Source organism: Thunnus thynnus, chromosome 5 (genome assembly GCF_963924715.1).
Source record: "Thunnus thynnus chromosome 5, fThuThy2.1, whole genome shotgun sequence".
NCBI lineage: Eukaryota > Metazoa > Chordata > Actinopteri > Scombriformes > Scombridae > Thunnus > Thunnus thynnus.
Genome location: NC_089521.1, coordinates 21,461,953 through 21,483,384, shown reverse-complemented (window position 1 = coordinate 21,483,384; position 21,432 = coordinate 21,461,953). Strand labels below are relative to the sequence as shown.

Below are 21,432 nucleotides of genomic sequence, written 5' to 3'. Positions count from 1 at the left end.
ACCATTAAAGAAAGAAAATACTGGCATGTCTTTTTTCCTTTTCAATATCTATTACACTACCTCTGTGAATGAATACATCAACAACAAACACAAAACCAGTAATCTGGGTGGCATACACTTATAGTCACACTACCGAGTACTTCCCAGACTACAAAGCACGATCACAGGAGAAATAGCCAAATATCTTACGCCTGTTTCAGTGTACTGACTTACTTATTGGTACATTGGTAAGCCTCCCAAGTCCTCTAAGTCACAAATGGCAAAAGCTACCATTCCACCTTGCTTAATACATTGTTGTATTATACATGCCCTGAGTTGTAGTATTACTTATTACTGATGTAGAGCTCTAAATTCTGTTACACATCCTCTGCACATCATACTAATATTCTTTTATATACTCCATTGTGTTTGACTTTAATAATCTCAGGTAAATAAACCTTTCAAATGACTATATCATAACTGTATCACTCAGCAAATGTCCATTCAACACACCATGAACTAAATCTTTTCTTAAGTACTGTCTCTGTTCGTCCCTCACACTATTTATTGCTTCACTGATGTGTATGTAGGTTGTCCTAGGTTGTCATAAGTGTAGATAGTTCTTGGTTGGTGCCTCCTTGTGGATCGTCTTGGTCTCCCGACCTCAGAATCTTCCTCTGACACCTCTGCTACGTCCTCTTGCATTTCTGAATCAGAACTTTGCACTTCAGGCTCCAAGTCCTGCTGGATAGTCTCCTCAGCTTGACTCACATCCTGAGCAGGTCCCTTTCCCTCCTGAGTCTGACTCCTCTCGTCCTGGTCAGATGTCTCAGTCTCAGCTTCCACTCTCAGATGCTGTTTGGCTCTGGCTACCTGTTTAGGTGTAGGTCCAGAGACTTGGGCTTGTGGTTCAAGACTTGTGTCCTGTGTCATTTGAGGCATCCACACAGCATACTCCTCCTCGCTGAGGCTATCAGAATCTTCAGGATGAGTATGAATCCTTGTTTTCTCTCTTTGTTTGTTTGTTGTTTTTCTTTGTTCTGTTTTCCTCTCTTTCAGCGGTGTAGCTCTCTGTCCATCAAGGAGGTAAGGGCAAGGTAGCAGAAGGTTTCTGTGTAAAACCCTGTCTCGATCGTCTCCATCCAGAGGCTTCACGACATATACCGGACTGTCAGTCCCTTTTCTTTCCTTAACTACATGTACCTTGTTTTCCCAGTAAGCACGGATCTTTCCTGGTCCTCCCCTTTCTGGCAGGTTCCGGATCAGTACATGGTCACCAGGTTCAAGAACCGAACTCCATACTCTCTGGTTATAATGTCTCTGTCCTCTTTTGGCTGATTTTCTCATGTTCTTTCCTGTAACGTCGTATGCTTCTTGCATTGATTTTTGCCATTTCTCAGCATATCCCACTTGAGATGTCCTATTTTTCTCCTCTTCATTTGGAAACATGAGATCGATGGGGAGTGTTGGCTCCCTTCCAAAAAGAAGAAAGAAAGGTGAGAAACCCGTTGATCCATGCACAGTGGAGTTATATGCATGGACAACTTTGTTTAGATAGTCTTTCCAATTAGACTTCTGGGTTTCTTCCAGCTTGCGGAGCATACTCAACAACGTTCTGTTGAAACGTTCTGCTGGGTTTGACTGTGGGTGGTATGGCGTTGTCCTTGAGTGCTGTATACCACTGTAGCTCTGCAGTTTGCGAAACAACTCATTTTCAAACTCCTTCCCTTGATCATGATGAATTTTGGATGGAAATCCAGATCGTGGGATGAAGTCATCAAAGATATTACGTGCAGCTGTTTTCCCAGACATATTTGATGTAGCATAAGCCTGTGCAAACTTTGTGAAGTGGTCTACTATCACAAGGATATATTCCATACCGCCTTTGCTCCTCTCCAAGTGGAGATAGTGGATTGATATCATCTCAAATGGAGCAGATGTTGTAATACTTTGCAAAGGTGCTCTTGTCGTTCTGTTTGGCTTTCTTTGCTTCAAGCAGCGACAGACTCTCGTCACACAATGTTCAAAGTAACACAAAACACCAAAGAATGGAGGATGTTGAAGAGGCATTCATTAAATGTTCACTGTGAATATGATGATCTGACTGATGTCAGGGATACAGAAAGGCTCAAAGTCTTTAAGCACCATCCATTTTCAATTTACATGTGATTAGTATTTGGGAACATTGAAATAACAGGATTGGAAACTTTTATGTATATGAGAATATAATGGCAAAGTTATTATTGAAGAAATACAGCCACAATGGTGTGCAACAGTTTTAAGTATGATATACATTAGCTTGGTTCAACTAATGCATGCTGATCACTCGTGCTTGTGCTGGCTCGCTCCTCACCAGTGGAGAATGCTTCCTCGTCAGACATGATGAGTTTCCTTCGTCTCTTTTATTATTTTTCTTTAGCCCTCGGACGGAGTTAGATGACCGAAACACGGTTTCTAAACTCACTTGAAGCTAACAAAACAAAAAAAACGGAATTGGCATTGACTAGCTGACTAACTGTACTGAAAGCTAAAGCTAAGCTAGTGGTTAGCGTAGCTATCGTTAGCCTATAGCTTTAAGGACTCACAAAGTTGAGCAGAATCCCAAAGGACTATATTCCCCAGGAGGAAATCCCACCGCTGCCACCAGTGTAAGCGACATGGGTGTGAGTGAGGGAATAAACCATTAGTCACACTCAAGTACAGCTCAGTCAAGTCATCACACTTCTCACCCTTTTCTCTCCTTCTCTCCCCTCAAAAACTACCTACTGTCTGAACAGCGGCTGACACTACAATATCACCCAAACACTGCATCACTAAACATATGCAAACAGGCAATGTTCAATAAAAACACAGTAAACTGATGTTTACCCTTACATTTACACAACTTTTGCCCAGAAGACACAACTTCACTCTTACACTAAGTTTAGATCGCATGTGATCTACGTCACTTCAGAAATGTTAAGATGATACGTATTTTTGTAGAAATGTTGATAGGATTCGTATTGTTGAAATGTTAATATGTTACATTTTGTAGAAATGTTGAGATGTCATGTATTGTTGAAATGTTAATATGCTACGTATTACACATGTTGACTTGTAGATATTCAACGTTTCAGTGGTTTGCAGAAACATACAATGCCAACATTTTATTCTGGCGACCAGGCTGGAAAACACATGCATAACCATAGCATAGGTAAATACATTGAAAACTGAAGCACTGTGAAATAACCAAAATGAATGTCCTTAAGTGTCCCTGTTCTTCAGTTGTGTTTGAATCACATGTTAACCAGTAGAACAACAAAAACTATTTGTTCTCATTTGGTCACTGCAACTAACATTTTCCCACATGAAGAATCAACAATCAACAACCAGAATGCAATATTGACATCGTGTTGGTCCAATGATAGTTTCCAGATTTCATCTTCAGTTCTCTCCACTGTAATATACAGGAGTGTGACAAACTGTTGAGAGAAGAAGACCAGTAAGATATAGATAAATTATGTCTCACCTCTTTTATCTAGCAGTAGATAGCTCCTTGCGTTAGCCAACGCAACAGTTAGCTCATTGTAGCAGCCTGAAGGACACTTTATACATCCATGGAAGGACTGTTAAGGACTGTTGTTAAGCTAACTGTTGTTAAGGGATAATGGATCTGGATTGTGTGGTGCAGCAGCAGCAGGACGCTGCCGGGGAGGCTGGAGAGAGAAGCAACCAGAGAAACAACCAGGAGAGTTAGCTTGTTTGTCATTGTTGCTAATGATATCAGACTGGTTAACCAGCAGCCACAAAGTTCTGTTAACTAACAAACAAGATGACCACCAGTCACAAATGGTTGTTATGACATGAATACTTCATCTTCATGAAAGAAAGAAGAAGACATCAGATAAAATGAGTCAGATACAGCTTCTCTCTCTCTCTGTCTCTTTGGTCACTGATTTCATCTCTCATGGTTAAATGTCTCTGTGTGGCTGTTGTGTGAATTTATCTCCTTAACAAGAATGCAGCAGAGATCATATAATGTGCTGTAGGTAGTTTACTTGTTGAAGTTACAGTGAGCTGTCTGGACTTACTCATTCATTTGGAATTGATCCCGTTTTTAATTGAGTGGTTTTTCAGTCAGCTGTTGATGTTGTGTGATTAGTGAATGAGTGTGCAGGAGGTCCGGCTGCTTGTTGTGACAATTTCTTCAGTTAGTTTTTAAGCTGAGCCTATATTGAGTAATAAGCTTAAAGTAACTAGAATAACAAGTGTTAACATGTCAGCTTCGTAGACTGTATTTTGTATGTCATGCATATAGATAAGAGTGTGTAAGTCATGTATTTGATACATGCATTAATACTTTCTGATGTGAACCTTCACTTTTAGATCTGTGAATGTTTTTAGTGTTCAGTCGTTCTAGTATTCAGCACTGATCTGTACCTGTATCATATTATAAACTTTGTGGTACTTTATATATTTCTGTATACTAAGAAAATACACAAGAAACACGTGCAAATCATGTGATATCTTGTCTGTTTTTGATGAGAACATAAATCTGTTGTCACAATAGAACAATACTGTGGATTTGAATTTAACTTTGTTGGTAAAATGAGACATTGTGAACCACTGCACGGCTAAAATGAGCACTTCTTTGTTTGGAAACAATATGTATATGCTAATTGTCTTTAAAGAAGCAGCCTTTACACCACTCAGGGGTTTTGTTTTAGAAAGCAAATTGTTTTATCAGCATATAAAATTGCCCCCCACCCCTCTGATTTCATCAAGTAGAGACAATGATCCTCTCCAATTTTTTGAGTCACCAGCCACCACTGATTGGATGTCAAATAACAGATTTGATTTAACTGGACATGGGGAAAATCATTATCATTAGTTTCCCATGCCAGGAGCAAAAAATCCATGTGAATAGAAATTATATCTATGTGTTAAACAAATGCAACGGTAAGAAATTGACATTCAAACATCAGCCAATCAGAAAGCAGTAATTTGGTGCTGGTGCCAAACAAAAAGCATACTTATTAATTGTTCCAATGAAAAGACAATAGCAGCCTACCAAGGAAAAAGTCTGAGATTACTGGAAAAAAGCAGAAGGATATGCATCGATAGCTAAGGTGTCCATTAGAATAATGGTTCCATTTTTTCTTGGTGTGCACCCTTTTGCTGATATGATATGATTGTTGTTATTTTATGATGCTATCCAGCAGTCTAATAAAAACACCAGTTCAAGGGCCTGGCACACAGGGGGTTTTGTCAGGGAATTTGGAAAGTTTGATGTTATTTGACTAAAAACTATGCATTTTCACACAATTTTAGACTATTGTCATTACAATATGTATGTAAAAAACACACTGTGTGCCATACAAAAATAACAATCACAAAACATTGGTAAAACAGGCTTATAGGGAATGGATTTGAACTGCGATTTTCTCATCCTCCCATAGTCAGGCTGTAGCCACTAGCCAGCTGTAGAGATGGCTATGGTTACAATTTTATCTTTATTGTATTTAAATGTCTTTTTACATTGCCTTGTGTTGCTTTTATATTCTGTCTTGATGCCTTTTGTGTTTTATGTAAAGCACTTTGAATTGCCTTGTTGTTGAAATGTGCTATACAAATAAATTTGTTTTGCTTTGCCTTTATCTTATCCACAAACAATATTTTTGTCCTGTTTTGCACATATCGCAGAGATACAACAGACTGCATTAATGTCATCTCAGCACCTTTTATTTCCTTGTTGGAAATAATAATGATCAACGGATAAAATATATATTAGAGTATGTCTATGGGCAGTGTATTCCATAGTTTTGGGGTGTAATTGACACAGGTTGCTCATCAGCCACAGGGTTGAGCGGAGGTGTGTGGGGTTGTGGGTATGTTTATTCATGCAGAGAGAGAGAGGGATAACTTCTCTTCAAATTTGACAGGTTGAACTTCTGAACCCGATTTTTGACCTTCTGGCCGTACCTTCCAGCTTGTCCTTCCGACCCCACCAGAAATCAGAAAGTGCAACGTCATTGAAGTCCAACCCCGCCCATGAACCAATCAGAAAGGGTAATGTCAATGAAGAAGAAAGAGGTTTGGTGTTAAAAAGGTCAATAAGAGGAGAGGGTTCAACCGCATTTATCACTGAAACTGAACATTTTGATTGCATAAAAAAAAAAACCTCAACATGGCAAAGAGAACATCTCAATACTTGGTTTCCGATACAAGCGATGAAGAAATATGCAGAAACTCCAGATGATCAAGAGAGTTCCCCTAGTCACGGTGATCAGTGAGACGCCTGTGACGAGTTATCAAGAATCTTGGCCTGTGCCCGAGAAACGAGAGGGATAGGGTCTATATTTTCAATTCAATTAATTATTTTGTTTTGATGAAAAGAGGTTTTGCCATCGCTAAATCTCATCTTAAATCAGCTGCTAAACACATATCCTCGGAGGTGATAAGCCACGCCGTCAGTAAAATAACCGGATCAGGAGGTATTATGATTTTGGCTAGAAGAGCGAGGAAGAGACCTCCATGGCAGCGCATTTCAGAGGGATCTAAAAAACATCAGCGCACTGAAAAGTGAAAACCAGTCGATAGAAGCGTTCCTAAAGGAAGGAAGTCTGCCCACTCTTACATCACTCTCTTACATCACCAGCTTTCAGTCTCATGTGTGCCCCAAACAGCAATTTCTGATTAAAAATACAGGGAGCCTCTCTGTTTGTCAAGAAAGCCACTGCCTTATTGAAGGGTAACGCTCTCTACCCCTTATCCCACATTAATGTAAAAACGTACTCCATCTCAGAAAATTCACGAATATGTAACCAGAGAATCTCCTCTTGGAAGCAATGCCTAAATACGTTGTTTAAGGTATGGTGAACCCCGAAGCCTTTACTGGAAGAAGAGATCTGTCTCCTTCAATTTTATCCATAGGGACGTGGAATACTTGGCTTTGTGTCAGGACGGTAGGCAGGTTCCTGCCAAAGCTCTCCAGCAATTTAACTAAGGGATATCCGTCAGAGAGTTTTACAATATGTTTACGGCTATGGGGAGACACTTGAAAGATTTATCTCTGAGCATCAACAGAGGAATTTGAACAGGGATACTCCTTGTTTGCGTTCAATCTCAACACAGGCAAAGACACCGACACCTTATTCCCCATTTCCAATGGAAGTTTAAGACTGGAGATGAGATTTAAAGTACCCCTACGTCATATGACCACCCTTATTGTTTGAGCTTGTTATGTATCTATTTTGGAAAGAGAGCTTTTCTGCTCTCCAGAAAACTTTTCTGCAAAGGAAAAATTTATTGAGCTAATATATTTATCTGTAACCTGTCTTGAGGGTTTTTAACAAGACCAGGTAACTGCTGTTCAAACTGATGGTCCGACTATGTTTACCCTGGTGAAACACATTTTGCATTAACGTCATGACGCTCATGTGCTTGTGGTGCCTGTATTGTCTGAAAATCTTGACTACTTCAGGATGGTCGGAGGCCTGAAAAATGACATCGTCCAGGATAATCACGTAATTCTGATCAGGCGGAAACAGGTTTTCATCTTCAAAAGAATCAGATAGTCCCTCAATAAATTTAATATTTTCATTCTTCTCCTCTCATCTCAAGGGTTGACAGTTTCTTGACAGTTTTCCAACACATTTTTTACAAAAAAAGTTTTTCCACAACCACTTGGTCCCACAATCTGGCATGAAAAAGCTAGTTGCAATCCAGGATCAAAGTCAATTTCTTCAGTAACACCCTGGTGTGACATTTTCAATAACCAAAAGGTTTTTGACCTGTGGAAAGCAACCGTCTCTTATCAAACACGACTCGAAACTTTATCTGAAATGATGAGTTTTTTAGAAGGAAACCCTTCTGATCATGCACAGTGTTGTGCTGAGGGGTTTCAATGATGCCCCACGCAGTGCAGTTTTGCATGTAGCTCCACCAGCTCTTTGACGCTATCAAAGTTGACCTATTCGCAACATTCACTCGCCTGAATAATACCCTTCACGCGCAACACAACTTGTTTGTTTTTAGTCTGATAGGCATAACTTTTAGGTCTGGCAGCCGCAAAGTCCTGAATGCTATCGCCACCCAATTTGTCCGTCAAATCCCCCAAATAATTTCCCAATATGAGTCGAGGTTCCCCCTCTTTTGTGACATAGATCAAGCTGTCTGTGTCATACTAGAGAACCCACTCTTGCATCTACTCCAAATAGCTATACAACTTTAGATGGCCGTAGGCTGTGGTGAATGCTGCAATAAAGACATTATCCACCTTGTGCGATATAACGATCGCCATGACCATGACTCCATTGAATGAGAGCCGTTGTGTCGTTGGGGAAGGAAAAGTATTTGATTTTGTATTTTTCTGAAAACATGTAACTGACAAATTCTTCAGGGTCACTGATTAAAGTGGTCTGGTTCAGGTTACTTCTCTGCGCAAATTTTCCCCAAAAGCTATTAAGACAGAGTTCAGACACTTGTCTTTTATCTGGGGTTGGTTTGATTTTGTCGGCGTCCAGCAAAATGCCATGATTGGTCTTGTAATCCCTAATGTACTTTTCTCTACTTTCCTGATCTGTGGCCTCAGGGGGGTACCCTGATGCTTCCTGTTTACCCTTCAGAAAAGTGTGCATGTACTTGACAAAGATGTCAAGTACATGCACTCTGATGATCGCTCTGTCGATCAAAGTGCCACACCTCCGTGATCTTACCTAATTGATACCCCATCTCCAAGGCCTTGTTGAATTCGGGAGTGACCCAAACCCCCATCAACACTCTGGCGTCCTTGTCATGTGTACATGCACCGTCCTGAAAAAAGCTCAGTGCACGTACAACAGAGAATGAACAGCAGTTTACCTGCAGCTGTTCTGTCAGGTGAGATGAGAACTCCAGCAACATTTGTAGTATGAAGAACAACTTTATTAGTGTAATAATAAATAATAAATAAAGTTGTTCTTCATACTACAAGTGTTGCTTGAGTTCTCATCTCTCTAGACTTCTTTCCCTTCTCCGTGCACCTTGGAAGTAGGTGAAGTGGTGCCAGAGACCTTTATCTACAGCTGTTCTGTCAGGTAAAATGGGGAAAAACAACCCTGAGGTGGGTAGACAACAGCCCTGATTATCCCAAAGTAGTTTTGAGGCTCTTGGAAATCTGTGTTGATCATTTTAGGGTGTCCTCGAGGGTAAGGAAATGCACAGTTGACAAAGGGATACAAGAATGTCACATGTACTTACTGTACCTCAGCCTCACAGCACTCGTTCTACTGCCGTACAGAGCATCGCAGGGTGAGAGAGGTTGAGGAGCTTTGTAATGTTCGAGAAACTCCTTTAACCCCTGATGGGATTTTTTCACCTCAGCCCAACGATGCTGTCTTGTGACAATCACTTTGATGCCATGGGCAGACTGTAACGTCTGTAATTTCTCTTCGCAGACCACATGCAACTCTTCAAACAGTCTTTCAGTCAGAGGACAGGTCTCATGAGACTGAAAACAGGATGGACAACCATGGTAAGAACAACCCAGAAACTCCCATGTATATTTCACACCTTGCACCTCTGCATAACCGTCTACAAAGTATCGTCCTATCTGTTTTTCGCCCTCGTTCAAGGCATGTTGAAAGAAGATGTTCTCTGTATGCGCTACCCACTATAACCATTGGATGCTGGCGTTTGAATAGGATTTGAATTGCCTTTGATAATTGTCGGGTGATGGAACAGCCAGGGTATTAAGAGGTAGGAAATTTGTGCAAAACACTTTCATGCAAGCTGAAGCAATGATGACACAGCTGAATGCGCTCACAGCTGTTTTGTCGATGTAACCTTTTCTGAAAATGCAGCAAGCCTCCAAGATAATATCCACATCATTTTGACAGTAACTGATAGCTTCTTTTTCAAAATTGAATGTGCCTTGATGCACCGTCGCATACCATATGTCAAATTCTCTCTTTCCCTCTTTAGTCATTTGCTCAACGCTGTAAGCCTCAGGTGGGGGGTAGGGGCCTACATAATTCAAATATTCTATGAGTTAAACCCATGAGGAAAAAAACCCTTGGTTTTATCGGCAAAACCTAAAGCTTTAGGCATGGCCGATAGATGCATGGTGAGAAAGCTGAGAGAATCAATGTACTTGTGTTCGTAATTTGTGTCTGTGAAACAAATAACTTTGCTGCCTTGCATGATGAGAATGCGCTGCATATTCAGAGCAACCATGGCATTGATCACAATGTAGCTGTCAAATCCTTTAGCATTGTGAGCGATAAAGACTTAGAGATTTTTTGTACAAAGGTTGCCTGAAATGCGCGATATACCATTCAGCGCAATCCACACCCTGTGTGTTCCATCTTATACCGTTGAGCATTTTTGTGCATATCAAAAAAGGGAAGTGTACGCCTGATGAATCTACATACGTCTCAAAATCATAGAATATCAATTTCTCGGTATGTTCTGTTGCTGTCAACAAAGGTTGTATGTAATACCGGTGCACCTCGTTCTCTTTTTCAGACCCCACAAATTCCCCACAGATTTGATATTTTAACATCTGACAGTTGACATTTTGCGGAGGCTTGTGTTCCAAAAAAACAGTGACACGTGACCTCATAGTTATGTGGCACACTGGAATCACGTGTGTCTCTGCTTGGTTGAAATGCACCCACAGTGGCCCTTAGTTTGGACATCCCTGATGTATGTAAACAAATTTGTGTCAGCTTTGACATATAAAATGATTTATAAGCATTTTCAAAGGTATGAACATGACCCAGAATATTGTAGATGAATTTGGTCTCATCGAGGGTTGCAAAAATTACATGTTTATGTTTAGTTTACAATAGACTAAATATTTGCAATATAATATATAACTCACCTTGTATTTGTCTCTACCACGACACAAGGTCTCTACCCAGCACCTAAAGCTGCTGCGGTAAAGACATCTTGCAGAAATTACATTTTTTACTGATGTTGCAGATAAATGGCAGTTAGCAAGGTCTGCTACGTTAGCTTTGACTCTTAGTATCTAATATAAATGAATTAAACAGTAATATTAATTAAAATTAATTAAAATTAATTAAAATACACAATTACTAGCCTGTATGGTACACTGTAAAACCTAACAGTGCATCTTAATAAAAGAAGTGAGTTAACATAACTTAATCTTGGAAAAAAGTTGGAGTCACTCATTCTCATGAATTTAACTTAACTCAAAAATCAATTGTTGAAGTAATAACTCATTTGTTTTGAGTGCACTTAAATTTTTGGAGCATTTTAAGTATTGCTGATATAACTCCAGTTTGTTTTATTGACTCATTTTCTTTAAGTTGACTTTACATCATTACCAAAATGTAAGCCCTGCTGATGGGCTGCTATGATGTTGATTATAATTTTTGCTTTTATTCCAGTTTATAAATCATCATGTTGTACCCAAGTAAACCAAAGAAGGCATCTGATGATACTGTATCACCAAACTTTTAATAAAAAATAAAAAAAAATCGTAAGCTCTATCGAAAATAGTCATAAGTTGCCCACCTAAAGTTTATTCACTCTTCATTTGTATTTGGGCAACCCAGTTAGTTTCATCCTTCCCAGAATGTAAACAATGAACCTGCAGTTCACTGTGGTCTTTGTGCACGTGGTACTGAGAGAGAGTGTGTATGTTTGCTCTCAGCACTGGTTTAACAGACAAGCTGTACCTGCAGCACTGGGGTCAGGACACATATATGGTTTTCAATGTAAGGTTACTTTGTCCTGTTATTTTATTACTGTTTGCATAAGTTATTGTTTGTCTTGCTGTTTTAATTGTAAAAGTGCATTGTGTGAATGCTTTAACGTGTTAGCTTAACGTTAACGTTACTGAGTTGTACAAACTTTAGCCATAAGTTAGCTTGCAAGCAGACCAGTTCATGCTGTAGTGGTTCAGCAATAAAAGTTTCATAACGTTAAGATACTTGATAGTATCTTTGTATAGATCACTTGATAGCTGATGCTGAGTAATGTTAGTTTGTTAAAGTTTTATGTTAAAAATATAACTGTTAGCTCGCTAGCTAATATGCCCATGCCTCTCAAGAGTCTAAAAGATGTTTGTAACATCCAGTTTTTCAATCTCACATTGCTTTTGTTTTCCATGCATCTCAACAGTGGATTTCACAGGATCACTAATCAAAATCTACGATTTTCCTTCTTTGCTGAACTTGATAAATATACACCTCAGCTGCTCTATAAAAAGAGGAAGACAAGGTATCCCTATATGGATACTTTGTTTTTGTTTGTGCAACAGGATGAGAACATCAGTGCAGCTAGAACAGCAACCCTGGCCAGCCTACCGCTGTACTTAAAGGAGGATTCATCAGAGGTCTCCAAAACTTGCAAGGTATTTTTGTGTTCTCCTTTTCCCATATCCATAGCTCAGTACCTCACAGATGAATATAAAAATTGCCTCCTACGTTCTACTGTGTACCCTGTTGGCTGCCTTTAGCGCACTTCTGTGTGTTACTTAATTTTTTCTGTGTAGTGGGTGTCACATTATCTAGCCCAGAAAATGCAGTATTCCCCCTTGCTTAACTGAATGTTGACTGTTAAATGTTATAATATTGTTGTATTAATTGCAAGACTGGTGTGAAGATGGTGCTTGTCTTTATTCTTTATTTTCATCACTAGCCCTTTTATAAACTCAATGATTTGTAGAATAACACTCACATGCACTGAACATGTATTCCCTTTTCAAGATGAGTTGCAGGCAACCTAAGAGGGAGCAGTGGCTTTGTTGGCAGTGGTCAATGAAGAGGTGCCAGCAGGAGTCCCTTTGAAACTCACCACGTGTCAGTCGTCCTCGAGGATCAGGTTGTAATGTCTCACAGATCTGGACAGATTCACTGGTGATTTTGTTGGACTGCTCTATGCTCTCCATTTGTGAGCTTTCCTGAGAAGCTAAGTCCTCTTTGAGTTCATCCACGTATTCTTCCTCTAATCCTCATGATGGGAGAGAAAGCAGCTCAAACCCAAGTTACAGGCCTTGAGAAATGAGCTGGAGTAAAGTTGTCAGCAGGTTTTGTTGTTGAAAGTCAGAAATGTCTAAAAATGATCATTTGGCTTGCATTCCAGAAACTGTTTTTAGTTCTGATTTTTGTGTGTTGAAACAGGTATTTCAGTCACAAGTCACTAGTCACAAGAGTTCTAGTTTGATTTAATAGTTTTTACTACAATGTGTGTTTGCACTGTTTCTGTGGTGTCTTCACACTTTCTTCCTTACTACATGAAAATAACATTAAGGCAATCGGTTTCCTCAAATGAATTGAGTGGCTACAAAGTTGTCACAACTGGAATATAATGTGCTTTAGTGGAAGATAACTGGGTAAAGGAAACTTAAGTGGTAACATTTGTGTAGAAGATCCATTGAAATTAGTCTTACTTAATTCAGATAAATTCTATCAACACATTTTTAATAAGTTTGGAGAAATGCTACATATGAGTCTAAAATACTTCTTAGTTTTAAGTTCAATGAACTCAGTGGAATCGGTACTATTAACTTAATATATAATAAATACTTTAGTTACTTGTATGCAAATGAAAGAATTTTTCATGCTTAAATTGTTTGAGTCAATAAACTTAAATGGTTAAAGGCAATCGGTTTCCTCAAACAGTTGAACTAACTCATCGGGTTTTGCAGTGTAAGGACACACAATTAATACTTCACAAGAAAAGATGATCCTTACCTTGTTTTTCTTTTACTATGGCATTTGTTCTGTGTCACTCAGAAGTGTGGGGCAGATGCATTTAGATGAAAAAATCATAAATAATCAGTAAACAAAAAAATAAGGTAAAATTTATATTAAACAGTTTCATTTGAAACAATGTCATATTGTAATTGAATTAGCTCATTTTATGCATCTCAAGATTGAGACCACAGTTGTGGGACATGAACAAAAGTGGTGTTTGGACCCATAAAATGCTTCATAAATTTTATTAAATCACATTATTTAGTAATTATTCTCAAGATGTGTAATAATACTGTGTATATGTTTATCAAGCAACATAGGACAACCTAAATTTCACTGCTGGGACTTGAAAATGCCAGTAGTTGTAGAAACACCAAGTGTCAGAACAGAAGATAACAAGGAAACACCCACAGAAACACGTAATAAAAACCCAAAGACAGTGTTGGAAGTTTCACTTTGGCTCAGCCTTCTTCAACAGTACATCTCTCAAGGTTTGGTCAAAATCAGTCTGAAGGTTGGTTATTTTTATTTTTCTTAATGCACAAATACATACTCAGAGACAGTTAAAGCAGATTGATTGAAGTTTTTATTAAGTCTTAACGTTTTATATTACATTGTGTACTGTTTATCTTACAAGAGTGTGGCATTGTTGCCCATAACGTCTGGGACACTTGAAAGTCTTTAAATTTCAGAAACCTTTTTAACATGTTACTGAAATGTTTTCTTTCTAAAAAGTTTTGATTTTTAACATTCTTTTTTTTTGTTGTGTTTTTATTTATTCATTAAAATATATTAATCTAATAAAAATATCAATTTATTTAATATTATTTAACAAATACATGAGAACATAATTGTTAAATACAATAATATTAAATTTAATTTGTTCAGTCCATTTTGGTGTGATGTGAAATCCAATAATTCAATCATATTTACACTTTGTAAGTAATGCTGAAGGTGTGTTCAAGCTTTGTCAGAGTTTTTGTGTTATTTCTTCAATCCCTGCAGAGCATTCTGCTGCCACCCACTGCATAACCCATGATCTGTGCAAAAAGATTGATTTCACATAGTTCAAAGTGGTAGAAAAATTCAATTTTGTAATGTAAAAAGATGGTTGTCTCAGGGTATTTAAATACCTATGAACACATAAAAGTAGCTATTACAAGACAAGATTAAAAAAACTGGGAAAGGGGGCACAAAGTACAAATAAATACCACATAAATCAACATAAATGAGTTGCAACATTTTAGCTATGAAAATAGTCAAGATCTTTACTTCATATTATGTATAATTATGTCTATAATTAGTGCTAATGATTAGAGATTCATAAGATGCAATGACCATCATTAATCTTAACCATTCAACAAAGTCAGGCTTTGTCAATGGTGGAGAACAACACTTGTTTGGATTTGGATGAACCCGTCTCCTAATAAACACAGCTGGGGAGATTCTGGCAATGGTTAACACAGCCACTCTCCAATACTTCTGATTACTCGTTTGATCCTCATAAATATTTACCATATAGATGTTTTCTCTCTTTTTACATCTGCGTTTTTCTCTTTGTAGAATTCATAATGGATTTAAAGGCGCTGTTCTCAAATCTCAAGGAGGTGCTTGGACACCGCCCTGTTGTGGAAAATGTGATTTTTGCCGTCCTCATGGCTATCACAGAGAGGATACTGGGGGCAGCATTTGCTTGCCCTTGTGATCCTAAATGGAACAGATTTTTTGCTGCTGTATTTTTCATCATTCCTGCTTGTACAGCATTTCTGCTGATGATGCTGATCAATAGACTCAGGGATGGAAAAGATAAAAATAATTCTGACAAATGGTGGTCCTTCTTTTTACCCCCCATGGTGTGGCAGGGTATTATTTTCCTTGATGGTCAATACCTTGTCTGTGCAATGACAGACTGGCCAGGCAAATTTGTTTCTGTTGACAAAACGTATCTGAAATGGTGTGAACCAACCAACATGACAAGATCAGAGGAACTCATGGCTCAGTCACACAGTGATTATGTTCTGTCTCAGGTGAGAAAAATATGTCTCTTGTTTGTGCACAATGTCAAAAAATGATAATTTAAAAACTGAAGAATCAGCTTTCTACCAAATATGATTGGTTGACAGTGATGATGAACATCTTGGTTCTGTGTCTTACTAAATTATGTCAATTCTCCACTCTGTAGGGAATCGGACTTTGTCTGCTCCTTCTTTTGACCGTACTTCTCCTTGTTTATGTGATCATGAAGTACATGAAGAAACCTGACTGCAGTTTGACACAAGTTCTTCTGTCCTCAGACAATGGAGACGTCTATGTTAGCATGGCCTGAGCCCAAAGGGCGAAGCATATGTTTGCTTCTTTCTTATTTTTCTTTCTTTATTAATACGCCACTTCAACCCTAAATTTGACCCCCTAAACATACTCAAAAACTCACCAAATTCGGCACGCACATCAGGTCTGGTGAAAGATTTGATAAAATGTAAAAATTAATCCCCGAAGTGCCAAAATGTGCTTGAGAGCGCCACCTTTGTATCTAAAATGGCCACTACAGCCCGTAGGAATGTCGTAGAGAGATCGAACCAAAACTCAATTATTCGTCTCATCAAGATCTACAAATCATATGCTGACACCCCTGACCTAAATCCAACAGGAAGTCCGCATTTTGCTCATAAAAAGTATGACTTTGCGCCAATTTTGGACCCCGATCAGACGCTATCTCCTCCTAGGGCGTCAATGGTATTGGCTTCAAACTTATATACATGACTTATCACACTGTGCTGAACAAAAGTTATTAAAAACTTTGTAATAATTCGAACAATTTAGATCTAGTAAGCCCTGAAAGTTGTAGTGCGACATCACACCTTACAATGTAAACTAATGGGGAGGCAATCTCTGGGCATGGACTTTGTGCCAAACTGGGGTGTCTGATGTCTAAACTATAAGTCCGACCACTTTCAAACCTGTATCAATGGATTCGCGACAAAATTTCCTACAAAAAAATGTGATTTTTAATGTAAGATTTGGCCAAAGTCATGGGATTTATGAGGATATTTCATAAGAAGAGTACTCTGAAAGGGTAGGGGTGCTCGATTATGGCAAAAATCATAATCATGATTATCTTGTTCAATATTGGATCAAAATTATTTAACATGATTACTTTTTGACTGTCATTTTTGCCAGTTACCAATGTTCATATGTGCACATATTTTTTCCCACTTGGCTGAGGAGACTATTACACATGCAATCATATATTGTACTAGTGATCAAGAAAGACTATAGCCTATATGAGGGAAGAACTTTAATGCTGAGCTACTAAACTCCAGTCTTCCTAAGTTCTTCCTTCATATATTGTCTTTCTTGACCGTAGTATAATCTATGCTTGCATGCATAATAGCCTCCGCAGCCAGCTGGTAAAAAATATGTGCATATATCGGCATCTGCAATCGGCCACAATGAGTTGGAAATCGGAAATCGGCAAAAATCCAATGTCGTGCATCCCTAGTTAAAAGTCTTAACATTCCTAAAAATAGACTTGATGAAAATTAGGAAATTAATTTGTTTTACACACAAACTCATCAAGGGTTTTCAATTTACTAATTGAAATTCAAGTGAATGGGCACAAAACTTGCATGACTTTTATGACACAGGTGTGAGCAACGCAGCCATGTCTCACCCAGCAGAAAATTCTCATCCTCACACTGTTGAGATTTGATGTTTCGCCATGACAGAGGAAGTTGCTATAATTTTATTGTAAATGCTCCAGTCTGCACCAAACTTTACATGTTTGATAAGACTCCCAGCCTGAACACGTGTACATGACATACAAGCTTATTTACATGATTCATTGCATGATTTGAAATAAGGTTAAATCACTTAAATCACACACTTTTTTACTCTTCCAGTTTTTTTCCTGTTTCCTGTCACAAAGCATGCCTTTGAATGCCAAGATTAATTCATTAAATGTTCACTGTTAATATGATGATCTGAGTGATGTCAGGAATACAGAAAGGCTCAAAGTCTTTAACCACCATCCATTTTCAGTTTACATGTATTCAGTATTTGGGAACATTAAAATAACAGGATTGGAAACTTTTGTGTTTATGAGAATATATTGGAAAAGATATTATTAAAGAAATACAGCCACAATGGTGTGAAACAGTTTTAAGTATGACATAAATTAGAGTGGTTCAGCTAATGCATACTGAGCATTGTCATGTACATGCTGTAGCTTCCTCAATCTCAGACACACACTCAAAATGAAACTGATGAATTCAGCTTTTTATTAGCTGTTAGACCACTGCTGCAATCATTTCCTCCACAGTCAATCAAGACTGAAATGCACCATACAAATAACATTTATTACATTGTTTTAAATCACATTATATTTCACAATCCAAATGTATGTTTATTTACTGCCACATAGACACCATTATCCCTAATATATGTGAAGAATGGGATGAAGAGGATGCTTGATGACAGCTTAATGTGTGTTTGATTTGTAAGACATCTTTAAAATTACAATCCTGTTGGTATAATTTATTGTGGTTGTAATCGGATGAATGTGTGCTGAATGTTGTCAATTTTAACAATTGCATAAAGAATTGTAGCACTGATGTATTACTTGATTTTCACACACAAAACCTACATTTCACTCTTCAAATGATGTTATTTTTCTCCCAATAAAAATCTATCATAACATTAAATGCTCTAAGCAAAACTATTTACCAAAGTTGTGATGTCATCAGCAAAGAGCAAAGAAACCAGGACATTACTGTTAAGATGCAGATGATGGGCTCCTTTATGTTTGTCATAGTCTGTCTAAAGCACTGCCTGTTCCAATGGTTTCATCAGCTGATTTCTGTGCAGCCTTAAGAGCCTCTGCATGTTTTCTTTCTGAGAGGAATTATAAATAATTGTTCATTGTAACGTATCTTCGTTCTAATTCTTCAGAGGTTGGAATTAAATGGAAAATATCAGTATTTTACAACATTTGTAGTAAAAATGGTGATTGCATTTTGGCTCAGTAAACTGGTTTACTTACCTGATAACGGCCAAGACCAACAGACTTGAGTGTCACATCTTTTATTGTACATGTTCAGGGTAATATCTGCACAACATTCAAAGATGAATCCTCCAGATATACAGTAGATGTTCACTCTCATATAGCATAATCCATAAACAGGACATGTCAAACATGACATATTCATTTTTGTAACAGTGCAAGATGAAAATGTCTAATTAACTTTCACTCTTAAAACACATGAGACCTTTTAGTCTAGACATCTAAATGCACGTAGATCTTGTCAGGTCTAGGTTTTGCTTGACCAAGATCTAATTAAAAGTGGGCTATATTGAGGACAAGTGACAAAAGAACAAATGAGCACAGATCAAAACCACAATACAGAAGAAAGAAGCTGAAGGGGAAAAAAACATCTTATAACACTGAGCAGTTGAAAGAGTTTCACTTGAAGTAATCAGTCCTCAAGAAGAATATTTTTCTGTTTGAACTTAAAGGTTGGTACATCTTACTTTAATGTTTATTCTGAATGCACAATTACAAACTGGGAGACAGTTATAACTAATTTATTCCATCTTATGTTAAATGTATAGGTTTGTATCGTGCACTCTGTGTGTGATATATAAACTGTTGTGTATACATTTGAAAATCTTCAAATTATTATATTTTAAAATTATTTTACAACAAATTTACTGACATATTTAATAAATGAAAGTCTTTATGAATTAAAATATATATTTTTTAAATGTCATATTTAAAAATGTGCCAATTAAATACTCAGTGTTAAGACAAATTACATTCACTATTTTATGCACTTTTTGAATTAACAATTTCATTTTTAGATATCAAAATAACCTTTTTCCTTTCGCATCCCCAAAATTCAGAAAATTGAAACAAAAAGTGAGATGAGCTACAAGCCATTCTGAAGCTTGTATTTTTTCAGTACTTCCTTTAAAACACTATAAGAGCTTTCTGCTGCCAGCCACTGCAAACGTTGTGAAAACTGACATGTGCAAAATAGATTTTTTTTACCTATTCCCCGAAAATCCAATTGTTCTTTTACCATAGCCCTTATTTCACTTAAATCCCATCAAACATGCCTTGAAAGCCATGAATCAAACCCTAATATATCTTCTCTATCTCTCCCTCAATTTTATCTTCCTTCCTCTGCAACCTCTCAGGGTTAAACATGGCCTAAGAGCAAAAATGCTAAGTGAACCTATGCACAAAAAAACAAATGAAAAATCAAAGCAGATCCATAAAATACATTCCTGAATCATCCATAAATGTGGACTGTTTTCTTTTTGTCTAGAATTCATGATGGGAGCAGAGAAAGATCTGATCACAACACTCAGGGATGAGCTTGGAAACAAGCCCGTTGTGTCAAATGTGGTTTTTGCCTTCATCCTTGCTGTTTTGGAGATGTTAGAGGTGGAATTTGCTTGCCCTTGCAATCTGGGATGGAACAGCATGTTTGTGTTTCCATTTTTTTAAATTCCTGCTGGTACAGCGTCTCTGCTGATGATGCTGATTCACGGATGCGATGGATACAAGAAAGTTCTTTGTAGCTTTCTCCCTTTTGTAGTGTGGATGGCCCTGATGTTGCTTGATGGCCAATACTCGGTCTGTGCACAGTCAGACTGATCAGACACATTTGTAAAAGCTGAACAAACCTATCTTAAGTGGTGTAAACCAACCAACACAACACAACAATTTACTCTTCAGGGACTACTGACCTGTTCACACAGGTTTTATATTTTGTCTCAGGTAAGAACAAATATGATAATATGTGTTTGTTTTTGGCAAATGTCAGAAACTGATGTGTAACATGAGAGCACCAGCCTGTGATTTCTTATGCGACAGTATTGATGAACATTTTGGTTCAGTGTCTTACTGAGTTATCTGTCAATTATCTTGTCCACTCAAGGGGCTTGGAAACACTGTGGTCACACTTTTACTTTTTTTACTTGTTGTATACATTATATATACAAAAATGAACAAACAAGACAACAAAAACCGTGAAAGATGTCATCAAAATAAAGAAGAAGCCACTGATGCTGCATCCATGCCACTTCAGGTCCAGAAAAAACACAAAACACAGGAGACTGAAGAACATACTGCTGTCTGAATATTATGTATACTTCAATATGCAAGCAAGTCTAGTAGATAAATACATCGCTCTACTTTTATAATAAAAAACATCTGTTGATTTTCTCTGTAATTTGATCTGCTTGTAGCACCTGCATAAGATGGATAAGGACAGTGAAGAATATTTCACTCTTGAGATGAGTTTGTGAGCCTTTTTTCTTTAAACACCAACCTACTAAATTTCAATTAGATGCATTTTAATACAACTATATCGCAAGACAGAGGTCTTTGGTGGGAGGTGTTTCTCCAGTTATATTCTGTTTCTTCTGTATCTCAACCTTATTACATTTTACTTAATTACTTACTTAACATCCACATGTCATTGTGAGCATGTTAGCATGCTGATGATTGCTTTTAACTCATAACACCACTGTAAAGCCTCACAGATGCACTAGCATTAATCTTAAAACAGGCATATGTGTAACAGGCAAGAATTATTTTCTGATCTAATTCCCAATGCAAGCAAGAGTTTTAACACTTGTAATTGTTATGTTTAGTGTGGTAAACTGTTTTTATTTGATATTGTTTCCTATATAATTTTAAGTAAAAACTAGAAAGTTTCATTTTGTGCTGCATTGTTTTTTTTCAGCAAGTTGTAAAGTA

At 37.7% G+C, this 21,432-nt stretch overlaps 3 long non-coding RNA genes across 3 annotated transcripts; 2 read left to right on the top strand and 1 right to left on the bottom strand.

The window, feature by feature from the left end:
* Window positions 1-11,050: 11,050 nt before the first annotated feature.
* LOC137183207 (uncharacterized) lies at window positions 11,051-13,803 on the top strand. Its single transcript, XR_010928423.1, has 2 exons — window positions 11,051-12,322; window positions 12,678-13,803. It is a non-coding gene; the product is annotated as an uncharacterized lncRNA (long non-coding RNA).
* Window positions 13,804-15,283: 1,480 nt separating this feature from the next.
* On the top strand, window positions 15,284-15,930 carry LOC137183834 (uncharacterized). The gene is made up of 2 exons (XR_010928550.1): window positions 15,284-15,694; window positions 15,850-15,930. It is a non-coding gene; the product is annotated as an uncharacterized lncRNA (long non-coding RNA).
* Window positions 15,931-18,730: 2,800 nt separating this feature from the next.
* On the bottom strand, window positions 18,731-20,431 carry LOC137183210 (uncharacterized). The gene is made up of 2 exons (XR_010928426.1): window positions 20,323-20,431; window positions 18,731-20,128 (listed from the first exon to the last, which is right to left on the bottom strand). It is a non-coding gene; the product is annotated as an uncharacterized lncRNA (long non-coding RNA).
* Window positions 20,432-21,432: the final 1,001 nt, after the last annotated feature.